A 23,080-nucleotide genomic window follows, 5' to 3' on the forward strand; every position below is an offset into this window, starting at 1 on the left:
GATAGCACAGTGGGTTGGTTAAAGGTGCCAACTATAGAGCAATATGGCCTTGGTTCATACTCTGCCTTTGCAATGAATACTTTTTGCCTTCTTTTCCTTAGCTTTTTAATCTGCAAATTGGGTATTTCAATAGCTCCTGCCATATAACTTGCTGTGAGAATTAAATATTACAATACGTATGATGTGCTTAGAACAGTCCTTGGCAAATGTTACACACTGAATACACATTAGAAACTTTATCTATTCACTAAGGAATGTAATTCTTCCAATATTTAGGAATATTGCTACAGCATTTAGTGCCTGACCCCCAACCCCCAACCCCTGTTGTATTTGACCTTATCTGGGAAACAGAACTTCTGGGCTGCAGGGCACAAGCTGGGCTTAGAGCTAGCTGGGGAATTCATTCCAGTATATGCTCCCCACAGTAGGTAATTCAGTCACTGCTTCTGTAAAAACATAAATAATGCATGTCATGGTCATTTAGAACCACTCACAAATAGTCGAAATAGGAAATGTTAAATTAGCTAAATTCAAAGATCTGCTGTTATATTTACTTAGAGGCACACACGCATGTGCACACACATTTATATGCATATCAAAAAGATAGGACACTGAAAGATGAGCTCCCCAGGTTGGTAGGTGCCCAGTAAGGCACTGGAGATCAGTGGAGAAGTAACTCCAGAACAAATGAAGAGACAGAGCCAAACCAAAAACGGCACCCAGCTGTGGATGTGACTGGTGATGGAAGTCTGATGCTGTGAAGAGCAATATTGCATAGGAACCTGGAATGTTAGGTCCATGAATCAAAGAAAATTGGATGTGGTCAAACAGGAGATGGCAAGAGTGAGCATCAACATTTTAGGAATCAGCAAACTAAAATGGACGGAAATAGGTGAATTTAACTCAGATGACAAGTACATCTACTGTGGGCAAGAATCCCTTAGAAGAAATGGAGTAGCAGTCATAGTCAACAAAAGAGTCCAAAATGCAGTACTTGGATGCAATCTCAAAAATGACAGAATGATCTCTGTTCCTTTCCAAGGCAAACCATTCAATATCACAGTAATCCAAGTCTATGCCCCGACTAGTAATGCTGAAGAAGCTGAAGTTGAATGGTTCTGTGCAGACCTACAAGACCTCCTAGAACTAACACCCAAAAAAGATATCCTTTTCATTGTAGGGGACTGGAATGCAGAAGTAGGGAGTCAAGAGATACCTGGAGTAACAGGCAAATTTGGCTTTGGAGTACAGAATGAAGCAGGGCAAAGGCTAATAGAGTTTTGCCAAAGAACGCACTGATCATAGCAAACACCCTCTTCCAACAACACAAGAGAAGACTCTAGACATGGACATCAATAGATGGTAAATACTGAAATCAGATTGATTATATTCTTTGTAGCCAAAGATGGAGAAGCTCCATACAGTCAGCAAAAACAAGACTGGGAGCTTACTGTGGTTCAGATCATGAACTCCTTATTGCCAAATTCAGACTTAAATTGAAGAAAGTGGGAAAACCACTAGACCATTCAGGTATGACCTAAATCAAATCCCTTATGATTATACGGTAGAAGTGAGAAATAGATTCAAGAGATTAGATCTGATAAACAGAGTGCCTGAAGAACTATAGACAGAGGTTCGTGACATTGTACGGGAGGCAGTGATCAAGACCATCCCCAAGAAAAAGAAATGGAACTAGGCAAAATGGTTGTCTAAGGAGGTCTTAAAAATAGCTGTGAAAGAAGAGAAGCAAAAGGCAAAGGAGAAAAGGAAAGATATACCCATTTGAATGCAGAGTTCCAAAGAATAGCAATCCAAAGAGAGATAAGAAAGCCTTCCTCAGTGATCAATGCAAAGAATAGAGGAAAATAATAGAATAGGAAAGACTAGAGATCTCTTCAAGAAAATTAGAGATACCAAGGGAATATTTCATGCAAAGATGGGCACAGTAAAGGACAAAAATGGTATGGACCTTAAAGGAGCAGAAGATATTAAGAGGAGGTGGCAAGAATACACCGAACTATACAGAAAAGATCTTCACGACCCAGATAACCACGATGGTGTGATCACTCACCTAGAGCCAGACATCCTGGAATGTGAAGTCAAGGCCTTAGGAAGCATCACTAGGAACAAAGCTAGTGGAGGTGATGGAATTCCCATTGAGCTCTTTCAAATCCTAAAAGATGATGCTGTGAAAGTGCTGCACTCAATATGCCAGCAAATCTGGAAAACTCAGCAGTGGCCACAGGACTGGAAAATGTCAGTTTTCATTCCAATCCCAAAGAAAGGCAATGCCAAAGAATGCTCAAACTACTGCATAATTGCACTCATCTCACACGCTAGCAAAGTAATGCTCAAAATTCTCCAAGCCAGGCTTCAACAGTAGATGAACTGTGAACTTCCAGATGTTCAAGCTGGATTTAGAAAAGGCAGAGGAACCAGAGATCAAATTGCCAACATCCATTGGATCATCGAAAAAAGCAAGAGAGTTCCAGAAAAACATCTATTTCTGCTTTATTGACTATTCCAAAGCCTTTGACTGTGTGGACCACTATAAACTGTGGAAAATCCTGAAAGAGATGGGAATACCAGACCACCTGACCTGCTTCCTGAAAAATCTGTATGCAGGTCAAGAAGCAATAGTTAGAACTGGACATGGAACAACAGACTGGTCCAAATAGGGATAGGAGTACGTCAAGGCTGTATATTGTCACCCTGCTTATTTAACTTATATACAGAGTACATCATGAGAAATGCTGGACTGGATGAAGCACAAGTTGGAATCAAGATTGCCGGGAGAAATATCAATAACCTCAGGTATGCAGATGACACCACACTTATGGCAGAAAGCGAAGAAGATCTAAAGAGCCTCTTGGTGAAAGTGAAAGAAGAGAGTGAAAAAGTTGGCTTAAAGCTCAACATTCAGGAAACTAAGATCATGACATCTGGTCCCATCACCTCATGGAAAATAGATGAGTAAACAGTGAGAACATTGACAGACTTTATTTTTTTGAGCTCCAAAATCACTGCAGATGGTGACTGCAGCCATGAAATGAAAACATGCTTACTCCTTGGAAGAAAAGTTATGACCAACCTAGAAAGTATATTAAAAAGCAAAGACATTCCTTTACCAACAAAGGTCCATCTAGTCAAAGCTATTGTTTTTCCAGGAGTCATGTATGGATATGAGAGTTGGACTATAAAGAAAGCTGAGCACCGAAGAATTGTTGCTTTGGAACTGTGGTGTTGGAGAAGACTCCTGAGAGTCCCTTGGACTGCAAGGAGATCCAACCAGTCTGTCCTAAGGGAAATCAGTCCTGAATATTCATTGGAAGGACTGATGCTGAAGCTGAAACTCCAATACTTTGGCCACCTGATGTGAAGAACTGAATGATTTGAAAAGACGCTGATGCTGGGAAAGGTTGAAGGCGGGAAGAGAAGGGCATGACAGGGGATGAGATGGTTGGATGGCATCATCGACTCAATGGACATGAGTTTGAGTAAACTCTGGGAGTTGGTGATGTACAGGGAGGCCTGCTGTGCTGCAGTCCATGGGGTCGCAGAGAGTCAGACATGACTGAGCAACTTAACTGAACTGAACTCCTAGATAGAATTACTGGTAAAGAACCCGCCTGCCAATGCTGGAGACGTAAGAGAACCAAGTTATATCCCTAGGTCAAGAACATCCCCTAGAGGAGGGCATAGCAACCCCCTCCAGTATTTTTGACTGGAGAATCCCATGGAAATGAAGGCTGGTGGGCTACAGTCCATAGAGTCACACAGAATCGGACACTACTGAAGTGACTTGGCACTGCATGACATGGCATACGTTGAGAGATATTGCCAACGGCATTAGAAGCCAAGATAAAAGGAAATTGATTCCTACTTCGTGTGCATGAATGGATTTATGGTGGAAGTAGTGTTTGACTTGAATCTTGAAGCAAGAGTAGGGTTTTGGTGGCTGAGAAGCTGGGGAAGGGAATTGCAGGCAGAGGAAGGTGTGCAAGTAAACTGTTTTCAGCACATGTGGAAGGTAGTGAGTGGTCCAGTGACTTGTACATGGGACATGGAGATATTTATTAAGAGAGAAGGTCAAGGAATGGGTTAGAAACATTACGTAAAAGTCCTTGATAGTAAGAGAAGGTTGAACTTAATTTTATAACCAGTAAGATGGGACTGTTGAAGACTCTGTGGAGACTACTATGGCTGCTTCTTGTCTCCATTGCGAAAGATGGATGAAATATGGGATCTTGGTCATCATTTGCAGTATGTGGTTAAAAAACTATAGGATCTAAATTGGCCCAAGACAGAAGACTAGAAAGGAGATTAAGGAAGGTGGTGATAGTTCATTGATAGAACTCTTACATATGGTGTTTCCTTAAAAGTGAAAGAAGTCCAGGAGAGAATATTCATGAACCAATACAAGAAACAAAGGATAAATAGCATCTGAGGCATTTAGTGACAGTTCCACCTTTATGCTCACATGAGCTAAAGTGGAAAATGAGCATTGAATTCTATATCCATTGTGTGTGTATGTTTATGTTTTTTCAAGACCTTTTTGTAGTAGGGTAACAAAGAGGGAAAATCTCACAGTTCCCCTGACCTGCACACCCTGGTAAACCCTGTGTAGTGGCGTTTTCCTGGGTATAGCTGAGTGTCAAGGAAGTTGGCTCACCACAAATGGAACTGAGCCTTACCACTGGGTAAACCAGCTGACCTAACTGCTGGGTGCACGTTGCCCACAGATGTAAATGGTGGTTCATATCCCAGTCCTCTGCCACTTTTTCATTTTTGTAGATGGTAAGAGAATTACGTGGTAAACACGGGGAAATGCCCATATGTATTCTGGGATAGCAGGTTATTTTTTAAAGTTCAAGCATGATTTCCACAAAAATCATGTAACAGGAACTATTTTCCACAGAAAAATAAAGGAAAAAGTAAAACTGACATCATTCCTAGGTTTATTAACAAAATCTGAAATAACACTGAAGGGTCAGGAAACTATACAGTCTAAGCAGGAAGTAGCTCTGGTGAGAGGCAGAATGAATGAATTAGATAGAAGGGGAATATGGAGGGAGATGGGCTGTGTAGTTCTGCATCCATGCTCTGGAAACAATGTTGTTGTTCAGTCACTACGTCATGTGGTACTCTGTCACTCCCTGGACTGCAGCATGCCAGGCTTTCCTGCCCCTCACTATCTCCTGGAGTTTGCTCAAACTCATGTCCATTAAGTCAGTGATGGCATCCCACCATCACATCCTCTGCCGCCCCCTTCTCCTGCCCTCAATCTTTCCTAGAACCATAGGCTTTTGCAATGAGACATGCTTATATTTAACTTTGCTCTGCTATCTATATACATTCTTCTCACTGGTTCAGCCTCCCTTATTTTGTACTTCATAAGTATAATATTTAAGCTACAGTTACTATCTTAAATAGAGTTATTTAAAGTTAAAAACTTTCAGAGAAAGTTCTGAAATTCTGAAGTTGTAAGATGTTTCTTCTGCATAATATATTAATATTCCATAATCACTGCATATAGTTGCACACTAGAAACAAAATGACTTGGTATAAACCATCATTACTTACCTCTTTTATGGAAAGCCCCAGAAGACAATCCCCCCTGTATCCTAAAAGGCAATGGTTATCACATGTTAATAGTAGCTAAAGAAGCATACTTTTAAACAATATTAGCAGTATCATTATTATATCCATTCACACAATTTCCAACATTAAAGTTTTTTTCCTAGAATATCCAATCAAATGTCTGAATGAACAAAACTTCAGACTCAGAATCCTGAGGTAATAGGTGATAAATCATTTTGCTTCCTGGGTTGCACCCAGGATAAAGATAGCCTTGTGAACTTGATCATTGCCAGCTCCCCCATGATTTAAAACATCACTGTGAGGACTTCCCTGGTGGTCCAGTGGTTAAGAATTCTGCCTACCAATTCAGGGGACGCAGGTTCTATCGCTGGTTGGGGAACAAGATGACACATTATTCAGGGCATCTAAGCCCGTGTGCCACAATTACTGAGCCCATGCACTCTGGAACCTGTGTGTTGCAACTAGAAATCCCACATGATGCAACTACTGAGCCTGGGCACCACAACGAAAGACCTTGCATGAGGCAACAAACATCCCACGTGCCACAACTAAGACCTGACACAGCCAAATAATTAAATATTAAAAAATAAATAAAATTTGAAAATAAATAAAACATCACTGTGCAGATCTCTCCAGCCCAGAACTTCCTGGGGATTCTGACATATAGGTATCACTAGCATTTGGGACAACTCTGTGTCAAAGCCCCACCTCAAAGGCAATACCAAATTCAACATCCCATGCCCCACCCCCACTGCCAGGGTCCCTATCCTTCCCCCCATGTTCTCCACTGTCCTTTATGGAAAGTCACACACTGCCTTGTCCAGACCTGAGGTCTTGCTGCCATTATCATTCATGACTTCACTCTTCTCACCAACTCTTGTCATGTTAGCAAATCTAGAACAAGTGTGCTTTTTAATTTTTCTCTAATGCAACAACAATTAAAAAGCAGAGACATTACTTTGTCAACAAAGGTCTGTCTAGTCAAGGCTATGGTTTTTCCAGTAGTCATGTAGGGATGTGAGAGTTCGACTATAAAGAAAGCTGAGCGCCGAAGAAATGATGCTTTTGAACTGTGGTGTTGGAGAAGACTCTTGAGAGTCCCTTGGACTACAAGGAGATCCAACCAGTCCATCCTAAAGGAGATCAGTCCTGAGTGTTCATTGGAAGGACTGATGTTGAAGCTGAAACTCAATACTTTGGCCACCTGATGTGAAGAGCTGACTCATTGGAAAAGACCCTGACACTGGGAAAGATTGAGGGCAGGAGGAGAAGGGGCCGACAGAGGATGAGATGGTTGGATGGCATCATCGACTCGATGGACATGGGTTTGGGTGGACTCAGGGAGTTGGTGATGGACAGGGAGGCCTGGTGTGCTGTGGTTCATGGGATCGCAAAGAGTCGGACACGACTGAGTGACTGAACTGAACTGAACTGAATGCAACAACTTTTCTAACTACTTTCTGTCTTTGTGCTTTGCCCGTTACCCTTCCTTCTGGATAACTCATGTACCCTCTTAAGTTATTGCTGTTCTTCTCATCTTGTCCCTCCAAACTCTTCTCCCTATGACAAAATGTTCTTTCAAATGTGGGGTGGGCACAGCTTTTATGCATCAGCGGGAATTCCATGAAATGTGGGCTATTCATGCTTCCAACTTCTTAGTTTATCCAAATAGCCCTTCTGTACTGAGTTTCAGACACACTTTAAATACCTTAGGGTTATAGTTACTTGATCCCCTGGTCCAGGCCTTTTCACAGGCTCCTCCTTCCCAGATTCATTACCTGCATCATCCTTTCCAGGCCTTTGGGTCTCAGCTGATGTACTTCTTCACAGGAGCCATACCTGGCCCCAAGACTTGTATAGGTATTCCTCCACTTATTTAAATTTTTAGGTGTATGTGTTGGGAAAACGATTCAGAAAAAAAGTGTTCATTGATGAATATAACTCTTGGCAAGCATTGGGCAAACAGCGTGCTCTCTGTCCTAAAGGCAGGATCTGAATATTTGTTTCCTATGTGAATAAATAGTCAGACACAACTTAGCAACTGAACAACAACACATGAATAAAATCAAAATTAATTCCCTTCTTATATTTATTTGAATAAGATTTTTAGAAGAGCAGCTCTGCAGGTTTTCCTTATGGCTTGTTTTCAGCCTGTGTTGTTATTTCTATCCGGTAATCTGCAGATTGCCTTCTTGTTGTCCTTTGGGAATATAGTTCCAATGAGCCCACTGGGAAAAATCAGTACCTTGAATTGATCCCCGGGCATTTGTCTCCCATGAATAAGTAATTTAGAGTTGACAGCGTACTTCACACAGCCTAAGTTAAGAAACATCTTATTTCACCAAGAAATAGGTCATTTGAATCAGGAGACTCTGAGAGTTTGTTTAAGGTAATTACGTGGAGCAGGTGGTCTTCACAGCTAGTGCTGACTTTGATGAAAAAGAGATCACAGTCTGAAAATAGCCCATGTCGTGTTGAGTTCTGGAGGGGAAAAGGGAAAAATTTAATAACTAGCTTTGAAGTGAATACCAATAGTCTGTCATCCTTCACTTATTTTCCATGGCAGATTACAGATACTCTTACTATTTTAATTTTGTTTCTGTAGGAAAAGTGTGAGGCAGTGCTCTTTTCCGATTTCCTTAATTTCTTCCTTAAAAACTTGTTCCAGTGATAACTTTTAGATTTATCATGAATCTATTTGTTTTTACTCATAAATTTCTTTCTCCAAACTTAAAGTTATAATTAAATGGAAAAAATTTTGCCTTTGTAGCCAAATTCAGTTTTGAAAATGGCCATGCAATTTCTACATAAGTCAATGAAATTGGTTATAGATGCCCGTGGATCATATAAAAATTTGTTTAAATTTGGGGGCAGCACCTTGATGAAAAGACATTATTTCCTTGTGATGGAAATATGGGAAGAATTAATTCTCTGTTTTACAAATTATTTCATTTTTAAAATGATACTTTTATAAAGTAATAAATACATGATTTGGAAGGTACTAGTGTATTACTTGGTCTCTCTCAGTTTCTCTCTGTCTCTGTCTCTCTACATATATATAGTCTATGTGGCAGACATAACATGTCAATTTTTCATCTTTATTAGTTACTTTTGACTGCTGTAATAAATTTCCATAAACTAGGTAGCTTAAAGCAACCAGAATGTATTCAGTTCTGGAAGCCCGAGGTCCAAAGCGAGTATCATTAGGCTGACATCAGGGTCGGCAGGGTCGCATTGCCTCTGTAGGCTCTGGAAGGGAAGGTCACTTGCCTCTTCCAGTCTGAATCTCTTCAAGGTCAGTGTCTTCTAATTTCTCTTTGCTCTATCCTCACGTTGTTTTCTCCTGTGTATTTGTTAGTGTGTGTGTGCACACACACACACTCATGTCTAATCTCCTGGTGCCTCCTTGTTTCAAGGATACATGGATTGCATTGTCCATCCAGACAATCTAGGATGATCCTTACCACCCAAGGATCGGCAGAGATCTTTTTCTGCCAAATTATATAACATTCAAATGTTCCAGGGATTAGGATGTGAATATCTTTGCAGGTGGTGGTGGGGTGGTGGATGTTTTAGTCTAAGACACTGTTAAATACACATTCCCACTTTCTTCCTTCCTAATGGAATCCTGATTCTGTCCAAGGTTAAGTATTTCTATAAGATATTGTCATTGACTTATGATGACTCTAAACCACTTCTGGCAGTCAGCCTCTCCATGCTGTGCAGCTGGGGATGCTCCTGTAATCTAGTTCTGGCAAGTGAGATGTAAAAAGAAAAAAAAAAAGACAGAAAAGAAAATGAGTCTGGGTGTTAGTTTTCAGAAAGGGGCTTCAGTAAAGAACCTAAATGGAACAGGCATGACTAACGCTATTTCTGGTCCCATTTTCTACCTTGAAATCAGATATGATTACCTGTTACTAAGGTAACAATTTGTGATCATGAGGCAGAAAAGCCCTTAAGGGGGAAAAAAGTAACAAAGCTAAAGATGGGAGAATTGAAAGAAGGTCATTATTAAGCAGCTGAAGCAATGCCAATAATTTCCTGTTTCAAACTTCTTGGTATATAAGAATATTTAATTAGTTAATTAAACTGATATTTGTTTAAGCCACTTAGTCAGATTTTCAGTTACTGCAGCCAAAAGCATTCCTAACTGATATATTCTGAAATATTTCAAAAATACTGAAGAACACAAAAATAGAAACAGAAATCACTATTAACATCAGCACCCAGGAATTATCACTGTTAACATTTTGTAGTGTATTCACAAAAGGAATCTTTCAGAGCATTCTTTTTGATCTAATTATGTTATGACCATTGTTCTCATGTCAGTAAATAATAATTTGCAAAGTTAATATTTCCATGGAGAGCCATCATTTTTATAAACCATAATTAAATAATCTTTACTGAACTTTTATTTAAAAATTAAGAATTGAATATTTTAAGTACTTCCCTTTCCAGTCTGTTTCCCACAGACTCTCAAACGATGTTTCAAGAATTGCTTTTCATTGTTGTTGTTTAATGTTCCTTTGTTTAGCAATAAAATGTAAAATGAACACGAGCAGCCAAAAGGAAAAAGCACTAGGTTGTTTAGGTGAGGATCTCTGAGCCATAAGAAAATTTTCCTTGTTTTCACAGTATTCCCTCTCCCCGCTGAGAAATCTAACAGAAAGTTCCAGGAGGATAAAATCTAGTTAGGGTTGACTGAGTAAATGATTAGGTTGCTAAAGAGCTTCTCTTAATTATGTTTGATAGAAATCTTATTTGTTTTGCTATATTATTTTAGTAATACATTCTCTAAATAACTTTTATGTAAAATAGCTTTATGTAAGAGGTCATACAGCATAATTGTGATTTAACGAGACTTAAAATATAAAATCAATATGTAATATTGGTGCCCAAGGAAAACAAAACATTTCTCATATGCAGAAAAGGAATTCATGGAAAGTATGGGTCTAACAACTTATTCTGTCTCAGAATTTGTAGGAGGAAACTGAGAGACTAGCTTCTAGAAAACAAACTTTGTCTCTATCTTGTTGCTGGAGATAAATAACACGGTAAGGGCCCAGTGAGTAAGAGAATGTCATTCTAGCAAATGCTGACTCTCCATGGAAGTATTCCTAGCTGTGGAAAACCATAGGAAGTGGTGAGGGAAAGTGTTAAAGAGTTTCTGGTTAAAACAATGATTCATGTAGAGAAACACTAATCCTCTTCTTTTTCACTGAGACCAAGTTACCAATTGCTTAGTCTGCATGTAGGAGTTTGTGATGATGTTTTCATAAATTTGTAATTCATCTTGTGTTTCCATTTGTAATTCCATATAGATATGGGCAGAGGTGTGATAGGAAAAGAAAAAGAAAAGAGGAGGTTTCCATAGCAACAAAACAGAAAATCCATAACATGGAGGTGATGTGATATAAATAACTTCTTCCTCCAAGGTGAAGGGTGGAAGTACAATAAACATGGTGAACTTATCACACAAGTGCAGACATGTTGTGTAGTTCAGAAGGCATTCAACGTAACTGAGAATTGACTGTAACTCAGTCGATCAGGTCGGTCGTGTCACTCCTGTTGCTATTCTCTCCTCCCTCCTGAGTAAATGAACGAGTGAAACTCACTCAGTCGTGTCCGACTCTTTGTGACCCCATGGACTGCAGCACACCAGGCTTCCCTGTCCATCACCAACTCCTGGAGCTTGCTCAAGCTCATGTCCATTGAGTCGGTGATGCCATCCAACCATCTCATCCTCTGTCATCCCTCTCTCCTCCTGCCTTCAATCTTGCCCAGCATCAGGGTCTTTTCCAGTGAATCAGTTCTTCACATCAGGTGGCCAAAGTATTGGAGCTTCAGCTTCAGCATCAGTCCTTTCAATGAATATTCCGGACTGATTTCCTTTAGGATTGACTGGTTTGATCTCTTTTGAGATACAAAAGTGACAAGAATGAAAGGGCAGTCTTTTGGTTATTTAAATAATTTTGCCAATTATTTTGGTGCATTTTGCATTTTGGTTTGTGGTTCAATCAGTTGATCTTAAAAATATTCATCACAAAAACACAGTTTTTGCTGGGCACTCATCTAAACTGAGATAAAAATTGCATATTAGGCATTAGCAGTTTAAGTCATATCCACACAAGTTAAAAGAAAAATGTCTAAGAAACTAACTGTGAGCAGTATTGGCAGTTACAAGATAATCACCATATCATCTTATGTTGTCCTCACTTTCTAGGTTAGTAATTCAGTTTGAACTTGTTATCTTTAAAATGTCAAGGCTTTCATTGGCCAGTGGCTGCCATTCACCTATTTCAAAAATTTTTCTCCACGGAGTGATGAAAATAAGTGATGAAGAAAAGGCATGATTAAAGATAAAATAATTAATGGCATCTGGACTGGGGACACCGTGACTTCTGAAAACGGAGTATGGAGATAATATACTATGTTTAAAGATCTCAGAGGGTGGGATAATGTTGATGTACTCACCACACTCTTCCAAGGCATAGTGGACAACGGGATGGCTCTCATTTGAGTTCAGTGAAGGTTTGTGTGAATTCTGAGTCAAGGCAGGAGAATTTAATTATAAGCCTAAATAAAATACACTCTTGCCAACCACTGTCCATCATGTTATTCTTTAGATTTAGACTCCAGAGGAAGCTACACTCAGCATCAGTCCTTTCTGTCCTTGTCTCTTGATGTTTCCCACTTCCTTCTCTTCAGCTTTTATACACTTCCTATCTTACAGATCGTGATAAAGTTTTGTTTCACTCCGTTTTCTCCTGTTACCATGTTTTCCTTCTACTAAAAATATCTTTGATTGTTGCCTTCATTGAAAAGTTCTTAATGCTCTTCCTTTGGCTTCCTTAGGCTTGTCATTACAACACTGGCCTGCTTTAGTAGTGCCCAGCACCGTAACCAATCTGAGGGCAGATGACAGATCCTCATTCTCCTTGCGCTCTTTGTGGCTTTAGGCTCTGCTGGGCATCAGTTCCTGATGAAATATTGTCTCCGTTTAGATTCTAATATAACAGTATCTTGGTGATTTTTGTTTTATTGGAGTATGGTTGATTTACAACGTTGTGTTAGTTTCAGGAGTACAACAAAATTATTCAGATATATATATATATATATATATATATATATATACATCTATTTCTTTTCCTTTTTAACCAAACTTTCTAAGAGATCTTTACTGTTCCTTCTGCTGTTTCGTGTATACAAGCATGCTCTAAGATGTCACTCAGCTTCTCATCTTTATTTTTATATTTCATAAGTTTCCATATATGCAGATTTGCAGTCTACATTCTACATTGTTATTATATTTAAACACCATCCTATACCTATTTCTTTCCTCTTAAAAAAATATTTCATTTATTAATTTACTTGACTGGTTTCAGGATGTGGGATCCTATTTCTTCTTTGATTTAGATAACCCCCGTGTGCTGTGCTTAGTAACACAGTGATGTTCGCCTCTTTGTGACCCCATGGACTGTAGTCTGCAAGGCTCCTCTGTCCATGGGGATTCTCCAGGCAAGAATATTGGAGTGGGTTGTCATGTCCTTCTCCAGGGGATCTTCCCAACCCAGGGACTGAACCCAGGTCTCCCGCATTGCAGGCAGATAACTCAGTGTTTCCTCCAATGCAGTACATAAATACCATCACCTCTTTGAGAGTAATTGCACACTCTTCCCTAACTTTCCTATTTCTCTCTGTAATACAGCCCTCATCCCAAGGTATAGTCATTACTTATTCCTACTCTCCTTTAACCCATAAATTGAACTGCTCTGTAATGTTTATTAAATGGATTATATATCTGGTCCTGCTCCATCACCATTAATGGAAGTCTTTTAGATATATTTGAAAGGTATTACTGATAATACTTGCTGATGAATTGGATAAGGCCTATGAGAACATGTGAAAGTTTAGGGTCACTTTAAGGATTTTGTCTTGAACAGCTGAATGAATGATAGTGTTATTTATTGTGGTACAGAACAGGGGAAGAACAGGATTGAAGTAGGAATCAGCCTGCTAAGTTTGAGATTCCTATAAAACATTCAAATAAAGATATTAAAAAAAAAACCCAACTTTTACAATTTCTGAGTCTGGAATTAAGGGGAGAAGTGGAGATTGGAGATTCAAGTTTAGGAGTAATCAATTTTTAAAGCCACAGGACAAGTTGAGAGTACCTAGGAATTGAGTGTAGGTAGACAGAACAGGGTCCTAGACTCAGCCCTGGAGCACACCAATATTTACAAGGTAATAAGGAACGAGAGGGCTTCCCTGGTGGCTCAGATGGTTAAGAATCTGTCTGCAATGCGGGAGACCTGGGTTCGATCCCTGGGTTGGGTGGATCTCCTGGAGGAGGGCCTGGCAACCCACTCCAGTAACCTTGCCTAGAGAATCCCCATGGACAGAGGAGCCGGGCGGGCTGCAGTCCATGGGATCACAGAGTTGGACATGACTAAGAAACTAAACATGAAGGAGGCAGAATGCTTTGAAACAGAAACTAGCAACGTAAGAAGAAAACCAAGATTGTAGTGTCATTGAAGACATTTGAAAATAGCTTTCAAGAAGAGGATAATCAATTATGTGGAATTCTCCTGAGAGTCTGAGTAAGATGAGGACTTAAAAGTCACTGTCACAGCCAGGTTTTCCGCTACCTGCTAAGTTGCTTCAATTGTGTCCAACTCTTTGCTACCCCATGGACCATAGCCCACCAGGCTCCTCTGTCCGTGGGATTCTCCAGACAAGAATACTGGAGTGAGTTCCCGACCCAGGTATCAAACTCGCATCTCTTATGTCTCCTGCATTGGCAGGCAGGTTCTTTACCACTGGCGCCACCTGGGAAGCCTCAAAAAGAAGATATGAATATAATAACAATAAATATAACAATGAATCCAACCTATGTTATATTTCTTTATAACAATACACATAAATTATCATTTTAATACTTATTAAATATCTTTTTAGGTACTTTTTATGGAAAAAAGTCCCCTCGAAGGTCTTAATATGGCTCTGCTGAGCACTGGATGGGCAGTGTGGGACCACTGCTCACCTTGATAAGAACAGTCTGGAAGGAGTCCTGGGAACAGAAACCTGATAGGTGTGAGTTCAGGGGAAAGTTGGCGAGGACTTGAAATGGGTGACAGGAGACTGCATTTTTAACAAATCTTTAAAACAATTCTGTGCAGAAGTGCTTAAAAATAGGAGCCTAGCTGGGAAAGAAGTGGAGTCAAAGGAAGTTTTGGTTTTATTTTGTGTGAAGTGAAGCCAGAGGAGATGTGTGTGTGTGTGTGTGTGTGTGTGTTTGGGAAACTAGGAAGCCATATCTTTTAGAAGATACAATTGGAGGAGCAGAGTCCTTCGGAGTCGAAGGGTGTTGGAAAGATAACCAGTGGGATGAGAAAGTCTTGGATGGGAGACAGTTCTTACCACAGCTTCTGCTTCCCCTGTGAAATAAAAAATAAAATCATCAGCTGAGAGTGAGGAGGTCTGAGAAGTGTGTGGGAGATTTGAGGAGAGGACAAAATATTCAGTAGTCGCTTTTATATTGAGAGAATTGATTGTCTAGGGAAATGTAAGAAGATTGTTGAGGGAGAGAGAATGTAAAAAAACTGAGAATGTTAATGACAGTAGTTATCTCTGGGTAGCAGAAGCAAATCTGATTTTTATTTTACTTTGTATAATTTTTGTTTTCAAAGCTTTTACATGGAAGTACATTTCAACATTTTAACATGATGCTTTGTTGTTCAATCACTAAGTTGTGTCCAACTCTTTATGAACCCATGGACTTCACAGCAGGCTCCTCTGTCCTTCACTATCTCCCAGAGTTTGCTCAAATTTATGTCCATTGAGTCAGTAATGCTATATAACCATTTAATCCTCTGCCACCCCCTTCTCCTTTTGACTTCAATCTTTCCCAGTATCAGAGTCTTTATGAATGAGTTGGCTCTTCACATCAGGGGCCAAAGTATTGGAGCTTCAGCTTCAGCAGCAGTGCTTTGATGCTTTATAAAACTGTTAAAAATAATTTTTAAAAACTCCAACAGCCTTCCTATTCTTTGTATCTTGCCTTGATTCTTATTTTCTATATGAATTTTCCCAGATCAAATTCAGCTATGTGTTGAAATTCCACTGAGACAATCTCCAGTGTGTGATGGTACTCTTTTTTATATATTGTTATGTTATTTTAACTGCTTTCCGTGTGAATATATTGTTTTCATAATGAAATTACCAAATCTTCACTGCCAGCAACTAGGTCCCATATCGACCGTTCTTGGTTTGAATGCGTTAGTGGACACAAATGTCTTAGATGCTGGTCTTCTTTGTTAACGCATGGGTTTTCTCTCACCTTCTGTGGCAGAGCTTGCTCTCTCCTTGTAGGCCATGTAATCCCTGCTCTGAACTAGACACATCTCGTCCCCCCCCCCCCCGCCATCCTTCCAAAAACACCTCTGGTTTTGTTGAGACCATGAGCTTGCTACCTGCAGAACAGACTTGCAGGGGTTGAGGGGGTTGAGGGGTGGCAGGCAGGGAAGGGGAGGTGAGCAAGAAGGAAGTGAGAGAGGACTCTGCTCCTCTGCTCGCTCATATTCTCACCTCTATTCCTCGCCTCCTCCCCCACAGCACTCCCTTACGTGTTCCAGTATCCGTAGATGGTAGGAAAGAGAATACCTATGCTGACATCCCTTACCTGTGGCCACTATGCGAGAATTTGCTCAACAATGTCCTTTCAGATGATCCTTTGAGATGAATGGCTCTTCTTCATCCCCAACCAAGCGCCTTGCTGGGTCACGTGGAGGTGGACTGTGTGGGGAGCAAGGAGTGGGTAGTGTTCGGATGGAGGTGGAATGACAGCTTGGGAGTTTAAGTTGGAGGTTTTCTTTCCTTCACGTTGGCTGTGGCCCAGCAATGCTGACCTCCTTTCAGTCTTCAAAGGAACCATGCTCCTTACCATCTCAAGGCCGTTCATGCCTTTTTCCTCTTCTGGAACTCTCCCTCACCAATGCATGCTTGTTAATTCCTAAGCATCCTTCAGTTCAGCCTTTCAGGGCACTCACCTAACTGTCTACTATATACTATGCTAAATACTATTAATACATGGTAAATTCTATATACCACACACTGTGTGCTACATGCTATATGCTATTGACTCTATTATACATGCTATATTCCACACACTATATAATGTATAATGTCAACTTTATGCTGCATACAGTATATTTTCTTCCTAGTATAGCATTTGTCACCATCCCTTAGTATATATTAATGTTTCTGGTTATTTGTTTAGATATTTTTCGCCAATAAATAGATTTGCCAGGCTAGAAGCCATGTCTTTGCTGTTTTCCATTGTATACTTAGTGCTTCTATAAATGCTTTTTGAAGGTTGAATAATGAGTTATGCTCTTCCAGAAGAGGTTAATTTTGAGATTTCTGAAGGGAAAGTGTATGGATGGATGGAAAACCGAAGAATGGAAGAGCTTGGGTAAACATAAAAGCAGAAATAAGCTTCTAACATGTGACAAGTAAACTTCTGGGGTTTTTTATTTTAATGAATTGTAAGATTAAATCTACCTTTATGAGACACTGTCCTCAGCATAGTGATTTGCAGTGGCCTTTCTTCACTGTCACAGTCAAGGTTCTGAAACTGTTCTGGGAGAGTTATTATGCAGAGGTGACTTTCAAAAGTCTTCCTGATGAACAGATGCCAAGGCAGAGAAAGATTTATTCACTTTTGGGTGTTTTGAACATTAGAGTTTATTCAGTTTATGGTACTTTAGCTTCAGTGTTTGGATTCATGTCCTTAGAATGAAAATTATTTCAAAATATGTACCTCTTAGTGGTAAGGAGGTAGATATTTATCTAAAAGAAAACAACTTCAAGAAGCAATATAAACAAAAGGAGGAAAAGTCAACAAATTCATCTAGAATATTACTCCTAAATAGTTATCTTTAATAATTCTTTTAGATTAATCTTTGTCCTAGGTTTTATAAGTGGTTCCAGGTACAAGTTAAATACATTGCAGTTCTATCAGACTTCCTGGATTCCTATTCTCTGCTTATGTATCTTACTCTGACTTTGAAATATTTGAAATAAATCTTTACTACATATTTAGCATGAAGAAAAACTTCATCTTCCATTTTCTTCATCTGTTTGCTCAAGAAACTTAATTCAGAATCTTGTATCATAATCAAGGGGAGGGCATAATTCAGGGAACAGACAAATCTCTTGAGGACAAAAGCAGATTGTTAAACAAGAAGCTCTAGTCGATCTTTCTCAAAAAAGACAGATGATGTCTTGTTACCAGTAACCCCTGAATGGAAAATTAGTCAATACGGCAGGTCAGCAGGTCACCGTTAGCAGTGACTCTTCCTGGACCTTCCTGCTCTGCCCTTTTCACTATACTGTGGTGTTTCTCAAGTTGTGTCTGTAGGGCTGAGCGATAGGCAGCTATTTAAAAAACAGCATATCCTGCTCAAATAAATGTAGAGATTACCACATACCAAAAACCCCCCTTGAAAATGTACATTAGATTGAAAACTCTAAGGCATTCTAAAATGTTTCAAAAATAATATTCTAAGCTGAACTAATAAAGCATTAAGGAAAAAAAAAATCAAGGCACAGAGAACAGATATGATAACAGTCTAAAGTTTCTCCTATGCTCTCTCCAATGTCTTGTGCACAGTAGATACTAAATAAATGTTATGTGAGGGAAAAGAGAAAGATGTTAGTGGCAATTAGAAGTTCTGTGCATGGTAGGTTGGGTAAAATCATATGGATGCAAAAAAAGGACTGATGCCAGTTCACCAGTATTTGAAAAGGATGGATAGGGGCTATTATGAATATTTAAACTGAAGGAGATCTCATCATCACCTCTTTCTGATAGAGGTTATGTCATTTGCTATTGTTCCAAATCCCCATTCATCCCCAATCTTCTAATTTGTTGCCTTTTGAACTTTCCAAGTATTGGATTGGCCCGTTTTTGGCCAACCCAATATATGATTTGCCTTAGTTTTTAAAAATTTCTTATTTTAAAGTCACCTTGTTGAGGTACTATAGCCATACAAAAGCCTGTAAATATTTAATGTATACAACTTTATGAGTTTGGAGATAAATATTCACTGATGTAACCATCACCACAATCAAATCTATAAATAAATTTGTGTTTTTGTGCCAAGTTGCTTTAGTCTTGTCTGATTCATTGTGACCCTATGGACTGTAGCCTGCTGGGTTCCTCTGTCTGTGGGATTCTCCAGGCAAGAATACTGGAGTGGGTTGCCATGCCCTCTTCCAGAGGATCTTCCTGACCCAGGGATTGAACCCACATCTTGCATTGGCAGATGGGTTCTTTACCACTAGCACCACCTGAGAAGCCCATAAATAAATCCATCACCTCCCACGGTTTCCTCCCACATGATTGATTGATTGATTTTTATATTGTTTTTCTTTTGTGGTAAGATATTACCCTCCTAATAAAATTTGAAGTATATTTTTAACTATAAGACCTATGTTATAGAGTAGATCTCCAGAACATATTTTGTTTTTTTAGAATTATTCAATGGATAGTAAGTTTGCAATAGATGCAAAGTTTAGATCAAAAGTGGATTTAAATAAAAGAAAAAAATTATTTAAAAAAAGATTTTGTAATCCAGTCAAGAAAAAGTTATATGGATTGGAGGTTTCATTTGTTTATGTATAAAATAAAGGATAAAAAAAATCAGATCAACAAATGTCTTGATCATTTTTCTGAAAAAGAAAATGAAAAACTTGAACTTTTTCTAATTGTGGAACAATACATTGCCTGGTTTAAAAAATGAGAAGGAACTCCAACTATTATGATTTGAAATGCTGACCTGTAACTCAAGGAGGTTTTATATTTACATTTTTTTAATTTTTTGAAATAAAATATCATATTTTCCCAAATTTCTGCTTATACCAATTAACCTTCATATTATGATATGTTTTCATCACCCTGTTTCCAAGATGTATTTAGCAACAGCTATTGAGTTTGGGGCATTGTCACAATGACATAATATGTCATCATTTTTTATAATGCATTATTTTTTAAGATACTATGTTGCTGCCTCCAGTGGGAATTACTGCCTTGTAGTGGTTTTAAATGTTTCCATACAAATTGGCAACTTGAGCATATTAGATATTATTATTCCTTGATTGGAAAAGCAGCTTCTCTCTTAACTTGATATATTAAATTGTGTTTCCAGTGATGCACTGAAAACATTAAAAACTAATTATAACAAAATCTTTCTTCTTCTAGGACATTCTGCCCCAGTGTTTGTAAGCTTAGCTCTAAAGAATTAGATCAGTTTGATTATTTTGTCTGAGAAAACATCTTCTTTTCTAAAGGCTTCTCTTCTTAATGATAATTGTAATCAGTAATTTTCTATTTTAAAATGGTCTTTCTAATATCTCCTTTCAAATGGAAAGGAACTATAAGATTATCTCAGTGGAGAATAGGTATGTTTTAAAAATACCACCATAATTAAGAAACGATCCTTAAAATAATAAATCTTTAGAATTAGAAAGACATTTAACTAGTCAGTGTACACCCAACATAGAAAGTAAGCTCCCAGAAAGTAAGACCCTCTCTATCTTTCAGTGCTCTATCCCGCCCCCAAAAGAACGTCTGGCCTGAGTCAGCCCTTGGATTGATAAATGGAGGAATAAATGAAATGAAAAGCACAGTTTTCCAAACATTCATGCAGATGTAGTAAATGCTAAGTCTGATCGTTTCCATCTTCGAAGAAAAATTAATATGACTAGCAAAAGAAACAAGAAACACACAAAATATGTAGAAGTGCCAAAAATATTCTCCATGTCATGGGAAAGTTGAAAGATGATGGGAAAGTTCAAAGGAATGCAAGACATCTGCCTGGTAGGGATGGAAAATGGCTCAGGAAGAAGATAAAGCTGAAGAAGGTGCGATTTTGTCAGGAGTAGTTCGTTGGGGATAAAGGCTTTCTGGAAAGGGGAAATAGAGAAGAGATTGTGAAGAAAGGAATGGAAAAAACAGTGAAAGGAAAAGACATGCTGTTGCCTATCCAGGGGAGAAAACTGAATAGATCATTTAGTGCTGCTCAAGGAGGGCATTAAAAGGTAGACCATGCCACTTAGAGCTGTTTCATTATCACCTTTTACAGTAAATGGGTTCTCTTTCCTTTTTCTGTTATCATAAGTAGTAACAAGAAATGCCCTGATCAGAAATTTTCTATTTTATTTTTCTTACTGAATGCATTTATATTGTAGAAAAAAGAAAGAAAGTGAAGTCGCTCAGTTGTATCAGATTCTTTGCGACCCCATAGACTGTAGCCTACGAGGCTCCTCCATCCATGGGATTTTCCAGGCAAGAGTACTGGAGTGGGTTGCCATTTCCTTCTCCAGGGGATCTTTCCCACCCAGGGATTGAACCTGGGTCTCCCGCATCGCAGGCAGACGCTTTACCATCTGAGCTACCAAGGAAGCTCATACATTACATATTGTAGACACACCCTCTTTTGAAATCATTCACCTCTTTGGATTTCTGTGATGCTCTTTCCCAGCTCATTCCCTCTTTTTCTGGCCTCCTCAGTCTCCTTCCGTGCTCACTCTGCTCCATCAGGAAGGCTGGCTTCAGCATCCCTGTCCTCTGGCCAGCCTTTGTAGACTGACCACTGTGATGTGCCATCTCTTGTCCCGCCTCCACTCTGCTTTTCCAGGTGGCCAACCCCTGAGGACCTCAGGTTTGGATAATCATCACCTCCCCTCCTAAACCTTGCTCCCTATTTCCTCCATCTCTCCACTTTTTTTCTACATTATAAAGTTAAAGTGGTTTTTTTTTTTTTCCCTTCTGATCATCTTTTCTCTGTTTTCTTCCCCTCATAGACTCTGTTTGACCCGTCTCTTCCTTTCCATTCTCACTGTCAACAGTTAGGTCACCTCACACCTGAATTATTTCTAATCACCTCTGGCTCCTAGCTGGGCTTGTCGTCTACCACTCCTCTCTCAAAAAGGAATATAGTTCTACCAAGCTAAACTAAAATATATCTTTAGTACTCTCCCTTCTGCTTAGTTTCACAACAGAAATCAGCCAACATTTATTGAGAACCCATTAGGTGCTACACAGAGCAGTAGGCAGAAGGGGTTACAATAACAGATGCATTCCCTGCTCCATAGGGACATTCAGTTTAGTGTGGGTGACAGACTGGTAAACCTTAGTTACTCAATAAATTAAGTAATACAATGCCTTAAAATTTCTTCTATCATTTTCTATTACTTTGACATAACCTTGTTTACTTTAACCTTGATGGTAAACTCTTCATACCATTTTAAAATAACTCCTGAATTGTTTTTTAAATCTACACCAGCAGCTATGGTTACTTAAACACTTAAAAAAACTGAATTCCCTAAAATAACCGAATTGGTTTTTACTTTAAAAACTGAATTGTTTTTTAATTTTTTTTTAATCTACACCAACAGCTCTGGTGATGATGTTTATAATTTGAAAGATAAGTAATTCTTTTAATCCAGAGTTAGACTTTTTGAAAACATTTGTCTTGAGATTCAGAAAAAATATATTTCACTTGGACTGTAGATGTTCTCCAAGCAAAATATACATATTTATAAACTAACATTTGGTTTTGTTTAGTTCAAAAGCTTAAACCAAAAATGTCAAAGTGGAATGTTTGCTTTGTCAATAAACAGTATAAAAAATTATGCTGTAGTCATTGCAGCATATTTACTCCATTTTAAAATCGGTTAAGAATAACCAAATATTAGTGTTCTCAGCTTAAAGTAGACTGTTAATATTATAAGATGTTTTATGTAAGCTCCATGGTAACCAGAAAAATAACACATGTAAAAGATACATGAGGGAGGAAACAAAGTATACCATTACTAAATTATCAATGAAATGCAAAGTAAGATAGCAAGAGAATAAAAGATGGACAAAAGAACTACTACAAGACAGAAAACAATGGACAAAATGACAATAGTAAGTCCTTCTTTATAATAATTGCTTTAAATATAATTGTATTAAACTCCTCAATCAAAAGACTTAGAATAGCTGAATGTATGTATATATATACATATACATATATATATATATATATATATATATATATATCCAACTATCTGCCATCACTTTAGATTTAAGAATGTATACAGATTTTGAAGTAAGGGTTGGAAAAACATATTTCTTGAAAATGGGCACCAAGAGAGAACGGGGTAACTATACTTATATCACATAAAATAGACTTTATGTCAAAAACTGTTACAAAAGACAAAATATATTGTATTATGATAGAGTTAATTCATCAGGAAGCTATAACAGTTACAAATATTTGTGCACCCAACATCAGAGCACCTAAATATATAAAGCAAACACTGGCAAACTACAAGAAGTTATCAGTAATAGTTTGAGATTTCAGTACTCTGCTTTCAATAATGGAAACAACATCCAAACAGAAATCAATTAGGAAATAGCAGGCTTAGGCCA

The 23,080-nt window shown here is 38.6% G+C and overlaps 1 protein-coding gene and 1 non-coding gene across 4 annotated transcripts in view; one reads left to right on the forward strand and one right to left on the reverse strand.

Moving 5' to 3' along the window:
- The window catches only part of PLXDC2 (plexin domain containing 2), a 414,339-nt gene that overhangs the window by 253,282 nt on the left and 137,977 nt on the right, over positions 1 to 23,080 (forward strand). The window lies entirely within an intron of this gene.
- Positions 20,995 to 21,066, reverse strand: TRNAR-GCG (transfer RNA arginine (anticodon GCG)). Its single transcript has one exon. It is a non-coding gene; the product is annotated as a tRNA-Arg (tRNA).

This window comes from Giraffa tippelskirchi, chromosome 13, assembly GCF_054371585.1.
Source record: "Giraffa tippelskirchi isolate mGirTip1 chromosome 13, T2T-mGirTip1v1.2.pri, whole genome shotgun sequence".
NCBI classification, from domain to species: Eukaryota; Metazoa; Chordata; class Mammalia; order Artiodactyla; family Giraffidae; genus Giraffa; species Giraffa tippelskirchi.